This window comes from Halyomorpha halys, unplaced genomic scaffold (genome assembly GCF_000696795.3).
Source record: "Halyomorpha halys isolate HHAL.00 unplaced genomic scaffold, Hhal_1.1 Scaffold1218.1, whole genome shotgun sequence".
In the NCBI taxonomy this organism is placed as follows: Eukaryota; Metazoa; Arthropoda; class Insecta; order Hemiptera; family Pentatomidae; genus Halyomorpha; species Halyomorpha halys.
Window position 1 is genome coordinate 357892 of NW_027106975.1, and position 7055 is coordinate 364946.

Below are 7055 nucleotides of genomic sequence, written 5' to 3' on the forward strand. Positions count from 1 at the left end.
GGTTATAAAACAAGGTTGCCACAACCAAATTAGGTCGTGCTGGCGGGAATCTATTTCAGAACCTGCGTCAGAACATTCTTTCTAAATATATTTTTACTGGGCCTTGTATTTTATATCTTACATTAGGCTTAGAATAGTTTAATTTTGATAAATTAGTATTTAATATTGAAGAATTCAACTGATCAACGAATGATATTAAAGGGTACTTAAAGACTTTGAGTAAGACCTATAGGATCATCAAATATAAGTATGATTACCTGTTAAATTTCAAATGTTTTGGAATTTACCTACTTTCTATTACACTTTATATAAACTAATTTTTTTAATATTAATAACTAAGTTTTATTAGTTAGTAAATAAAATTTAAATAATATCTATTTTAAAGGTATAAGCTCTTGAAAAGTATTTATATGCCCCAAAATTTTTAAAGACTCCACTTTTCAGTTAAAATGAACAAAATAAAATTAAGAAATATTTGAAATAATTCATTTGAAAGTTTAAGACCCGTCGATCCAATTTTTTTTAGGAAGACATGAGAAAAGTACATATATGGTCATAAAAGAACATCTTACACTCATTTAATAAAAATATTTAATAGACATTTTGAAAAGGTACACAGCTTTACGTGTAAGCTAAAAAACTAGAAGGAAGTTTCTAAAGAAAAAAGAGTTTATAAATTGTGATATTTAAATTAATTATTTGCGCCGATTTTATTAGCTTTGGAATTTTTATTGCCAAGTCTATAAAAAATATATAACTTACCTATAAGTATTAAAATGGAAAAGAGATATCTATCATGTGTTACTTTCGAAATGTATTTTCTTAGCACAGATAAGTTGGTCCTTCGAATTTAAATAAAAATTAATAACTAAGTGGATTGTAACCCAGTTATCTATTACATGAATCTGCTCTACAATTTTAACATAGTTGGTTTTTTGTTGTTCCAGCCGTTTCATGGGGTTACTTCAGATCTTTCATTTTTATTACTTATTTTCAGTGCCACTATTTATCAAGTGTATTGGTACAAAGTTATTTCTTATGCTCCTTGACAATTGGAAAGGTTGGAGGTTATCCACTCTACTAAATATAAACGAACAGTTATGTATAATTTGCCAGAAGAAGCTATTAGCTGTGTAAGTCCATGTCTAGTGCTATAGCGTCTAGTGGCATTCTATGTTTGGTAAGCTGGTGGTAATTAAAAATTTGAAAAGGTGGTAATCTCCTGAGGTAAATGAAAAATTACTGCTTTAGTAAATGGTTGTAATCTGTTAGCACATCGTTCTTTATAATTTTGAAAATCAACCTATATTTTATTTTAATAATTTATAGTTTGTATGTTGAATTGCATTTTTTTTTAATATACAAAGTCGTTATTAATACAAGTAAAACTTGGCCATAACGAATCTGTTAGCAACATATTAACAATCTGTGCCATAAAAAAGTAGTTGGAGGAAACAGCTCAAAACCTGGCACGTTGCCTCAGTTTGTATTTATAACTAAACTTACGAACTGGGCTACACCCCTCCCTCTGATATATTCAATATAGTATAATATAATTGTAGCCTTAGAGCTATGCTTATGTATTTTAAATGATCAATACTATTATCATGTTATGCCTCGGAAGAAATTTCTTCTTCCGGACCCTTTGGATCGTTAGTGAATACACAGAAGGGAATATTTAGTGTTATAATAAGAGTTAAAGAGAATATAAGAGTTCAATTAAATCTCAATGTTAGAAAATTTACTTTAATGTAAAAACGTACATTCTTTTTACCTATTATATACAAAATTTTGTTAATGCACATATTAAATCTACTTGTAATAGACAAGGAGTTATTAGCTATAAACCTAAAAAGTATAAGGCAGCCATATTAGGCCTACACTTCTTAGGCGAGTGGTAAACTGTTTACCATCGTCTTTTTCAAACGTTTTTGCTTTAGAACCCATTGACAGAAATTAGTGTACACTTAGAGAAGAGTAAGAACATAAAAAGATTAACTTGCAATTTTACTAGGCTAATATTATATTTAACCAATATTTCATTCTCTCTTTGAGGTTCTAAATCAATAATTCTTATCTAATGATATAGTATAAATGCTTGTTTCGTCAGTTCACAGAACTAAAACTGATACTTTTTTACTATCTTTTGCAGTAAATCTAAAAAATATGCCTACCACGTTGTATAGTGTATAAATTCATAGCACTTTAGGACCTCTTAACGCTTGTCTTTGTTTTTTTGTGAAGCTCCTCTAAAGTGCAAAGATGAAAAATAGTTCACTCCCTAGCCGCAACAAAGTTCCTTGGAAGGCAAAAGTGTGACCATAAAGAAAGCGGTGGGACAAATGTGTAATTTTCTTTGAATATTCACGATTAGGACACCTCAGCATTGACAAAAGGAATTCTCAATTGGTAGTTGAAGACACTTATGTTTGTAAAATTAATGAGGAAGACATTACTAAACCTCTTTGATGCCCTAAATTTTCGGTCAATAAAAGAAGGATATATTCGAGTTCCCGTCCAAATTGAAGTGAAAGAGCAGTTGATGTAAGGAGTCTCTATTTGCCATTCTAGTATTTTTATCTTTTTAGTTTATTTTCTAGCAATTATCAGAGTTTTGCCCCAATTGAATCAGTTCACCTATGTTCAAAAATACATTACCAAAAGTTTCTATTAGTTCCTGTAGACCCTAATGAAACACATGTTTTTTTATGTAAGATGTTCAAAATAATATTTGCTTATATCATTAGATATTATGTTGTATGCTGGGTTTTATTATCATAACAAATATAATAATACTGAAAACTGAGGATGTGTAGTATTTTAAGCAGGATCGGTTTTTGTTAGAGTTTAAAAATATACATATTTTTTTAAATCGTTTTTGATAAAAGCATTAAGACTTATACAATTATCTATTAAAATTAATGCAGTAATTATACTTCTATTTTATTTTTTCAAATTAATATTTCGAAAACTATTGTCCTAAATTTATAGCTGCTTCAGAAAATTGTCAAAGAGCATAAAAATAAGAAGATTGAAACACTTGATTTTCGAAAAAAAGTACAACTAAATTGCTTCAAATTTTTAGAATGACTAATATGCCAATGCTCTTCCCTTCAAATTTCCAATTAACTTCATCTTCCAAACATGATAGAGCCAATAACATGTCCGGTTATTTCAATTTTTTTAAAAATCTTAATTGTGCATGATACACTTGTATGCTTTCAGTAGATATTGGAAAAAAACACGTTACTCCACATAATTCAATTATACGATCTTAATAATTATAATTAATTAGTTAACAACCATGAACTTCTTTTTTTCATCTGAAAGAGTAAAATTTATATGATCATATTGTGTTTGAATAAAATTACTGCTTAAAACTGTGCTGAGATTTGGTTAATGAAATATAACTATTAATATCTCAATTACTTGTAAAAAAATGAAGTAAATTTTGATTATGATGTTTCAGAATCAAACATTCCCTTACCTCTTTTTTTTCATATTTATTATTAATTTTGAAAATACACCGTTGCAAATATAAAACGAAAATAACTCTATTCAGTTACGATCGAAATTAACTAAAATGAAATGGGATGAAAGATGTTTTTTATTTGGATTAACAAAAAATTAACCAATTTCTTTTTGGTTGATCCCTTAGATAACTAAACACAAGTCTATAAGGCCCAGTCACAATATAATTAAAGACCATTTAGTGATTTTTATTAAGTTCTAAAACTGTTATTCTCACATAACAGTAATTAATTTAAAACGATTTATGTTATTTTTTTATTTATGAATACTCGTCGTTTGAAATTTGAACTTTTGCTATATTTCTTGCAAACGTTCAACTTTCGAACTATATCTACTGAATCATTAATTAGATTTTCAGCCAGGCATGTAGCCAGGATTTTATTTCGGAAGGTCTAATAATCTTATTTTTATACAATTCCAATTAACTTTTCCGTTTTGTAATTATGAAAATAACATATAGTAAAATATCATTTTGAAATTGATTACTGTAGTACGAGAACAACATTTTATTCAAGTTATTAAATAATTTTTAATTATGATTCATGTACAAACGTGGTTCCCTTTGGAATCATCCAATAAGGACCCAATTATAATTTCGATCTCTTTTTTTTTTTGTTATTTAAATTCATTATGTATTTGTTTTAAATCATTGTTGATAATTTTCTACACAATGTATGCTAATAAACCTCTTCCGAATTGGAGAGCTCGGAAGTTTTGTATTAGGCCGAGAGTTCTGGGCGTTGTGGAATCGCCCCTCTGGTTCTTTAAATACTTGAAGCCTATTTCGGTATTCTGTAAATTTCAGACGCCCTATCCCAGAAAAGAAAACAAATTAACACAGAAGATCGTCGTATTACTTTCATCAACTAAACGTTTGATAAATTTTTAAAAATTATTATTTATGGAATTAGAAAAAATTAATAGTATATGTACACTTAATACATCATTTATTTAAATAGAAGATTCATCTCTATATATTAAAATTATTACAATATTCGTTCCGGTAACACAATTTTTTAATAATATTTAAATTGAATTTAATATGAGGTTTCTTTCCTGGATGATATTTCATACTATATTCCCATGACTTGTAATTTTTCTTGTTGTTCAAATAAATATTTAATTAATGCTCTGAAATGATGCTTAGTATCATTAAAAATACTACATTAGGATATGGCCGAAAAACTATTTTAAAGCACAATCTTAAAATCTTTAAAAAAAATATATGTATATATAGTTGACCGTAAAAATTGATATATAGGAAGATGGTGAGGGTTGCGGTCACAAGTGAAATGAAAATAGTTTACAAAATAAAATAGTTCAATACAAGTTAAAATAGTTGTAAACTATTTTCATTTCACTTGTGACCGCAACCCTGACCATCTTCCTATATTTAAAAAAAAATAGTTTATATTCCTTGCATATCAAAATACAATAATGTTTAGAAACTTCACTACTCTTTTGTGTTAGTGATAATAAAATAAGAAAAGTTAAGTAATCATTGGATACTAGATATTATGGCATTCTATTTTTCACACATCTCTCGGTCTCGTCTACAAATACGAAGTTTCACCAACCGATGGTGTCTTCATGATATTAGTGACGTCAAAACCTAAAATATATTTTTTAGCGGTTACGAAATATCAATTTTTAGCTAAATGATGTATTATTTGATATTAATATTCCTTATAGGTAAATAAAATTTTAATTTTGTTATAATACTAGGTTGTAAATTATTAAATCAACCTCTTCTAGTTGTGTGGATGTAAAATCATTAATCGAATTAAAAAAACAAAACAAAAACAAATAATTGGTTAATTATTTGAGAGAATGAAGTCTTTGCAATCTTCTAATAGTTAAATTTATGATTACTTTGGGTAGCAGTGAGTTTTATTATTTTTTTAATAACTCAAAAACCATCAGTCTGATATTAAAAATGTTTTAGTATACGTATGCATAAATTTTCTTGAATTATAGAAAAGCAAATCATACATAATAGTTTGGATAGGATGGAGTAAATATTTAATCTGTAATCTAATTCTTAAAATAATTTATTTTAAATCTTCAAGAGTTAACATTCTAGTCTTTGAGGCAGCAAAAAAAAAAAAAAAAATTAAATAAATAACATTAAATAATAAAAGTGAAAAAAATTTCAAGCAGCTGGTATTATTTTTTTTTAAAATTGATTTTTAATTTTTTTTTTATTCATGAATCATCAAACCCAATCAAAAATGAAACAATTTCCATTTATGTTCATTTTTACATCAAGGTAATATAAATGAAGCATATAAAAGACAATCTTTTATATGCTAAATTTATACTAACTGGATGTCAAAACGAACATGAAGTCGGTCCCTTTTTTTCTAAAAATTACTATTCCGTATTTAGAAAAGGTCTATTCCATATTTAGAAGTCGAAATCAATATCGGTATCATTTTACAGCATTGTTTAAGAAAAGCCTGGCAACCTGCCATCATTCTGCGCCCACACATTTTTTTATTCGGCCAAACGGTAACAATACTATAAAACAATTATAATAAATCGGACAATATAAGGAGAATGAAAGTAGTCATGCCAACGATACCCTTTAAATGGAGCGTGGACTCGACAGAGAAAATGGATTAATATACCTCTAGCTATTTTAGGTAACTGAGAGATTCTATTTTATCCTGATAATTTCAACAATCAATTGAAAATGTAAACAGATAAATAAAGTCTTAAATGGAAACCTCAAGAGTAGCAGATTGAGCTGACTCTCAATTTCGAAAAATAAAAATTAGTGGCTAAGTGAGAAGAGCACCCATAGAATTCTGAAGGATGACTTCCGGTGGAGTTGATTGGAACGTACGCCAAAATATAAGTTATCAGCTTTGAAATAAATATAGTAGGAACATAATTGGAAACAAAAGGACAATCCTCTCTTCTTTTTTCTATTTTTAAGACAAATTCCTCAGTTATTTTATAGCTACGAAATCATCTTATAAAATGGATGTAAATAAACTTTAAGAAGTACAAAAAGTAGTTTGTTTATTCTAGCGGTTAAAATTTTGAACGATAAATGTTTTTAAAAAGTCCCATATTTTTAAAATAATTGTAATTATTAAGTAAATAATTTCATTTTCAAATTACTGTGAATAGTTGCGTATGCATTCAATTTCCTTCAGCCTGGGAATGATTTCGAAGTGTAGGCCCCTAACTTTTCGAAGTTGGGCATTGATAAGTTCAGTGAAAATCGTTTATACTCATTTGAAACGGGTAAAAAATTCCATTCGTACTTATTATAGAATATATTTATTAATATCACGCTTATTTGTAGGTTGCTCTTCAAACAAAGGTTAATATAAAAGTAACTCTTCAACACACACTCTTTATTTGACTCCTCTGTTAGCTCTAAGTTAGTTTGTTTATTTTTTCGTTAAAAACCACTCTGACGGACTGGACATACCTGATATTACTGAAGGAGGTCTCGACACAGACACCCGCGAATCCTAGGGTCTCACTGACTGGTGGGGGGCTCCTCTTGT

The 7055-nt window shown here is 28.0% G+C and overlaps 1 protein-coding gene across 7 annotated transcripts in view; it reads right to left on the reverse strand.

The window, feature by feature from the left end:
- wupA (wings up A) overlaps positions 1–7055 on the reverse strand; it is a 41776-nt gene extending 34721 nt beyond the window's left edge. For all 7 annotated transcript variants that reach the window (XM_014433486.3, XM_014433488.3, XM_014433489.3 and 4 more), the window contains exon 1: positions 6977–7055. The gene's annotated coding sequence lies outside the window, so the exon portion shown is untranslated. The remainder of the gene's footprint in view (positions 1–6976) is intronic.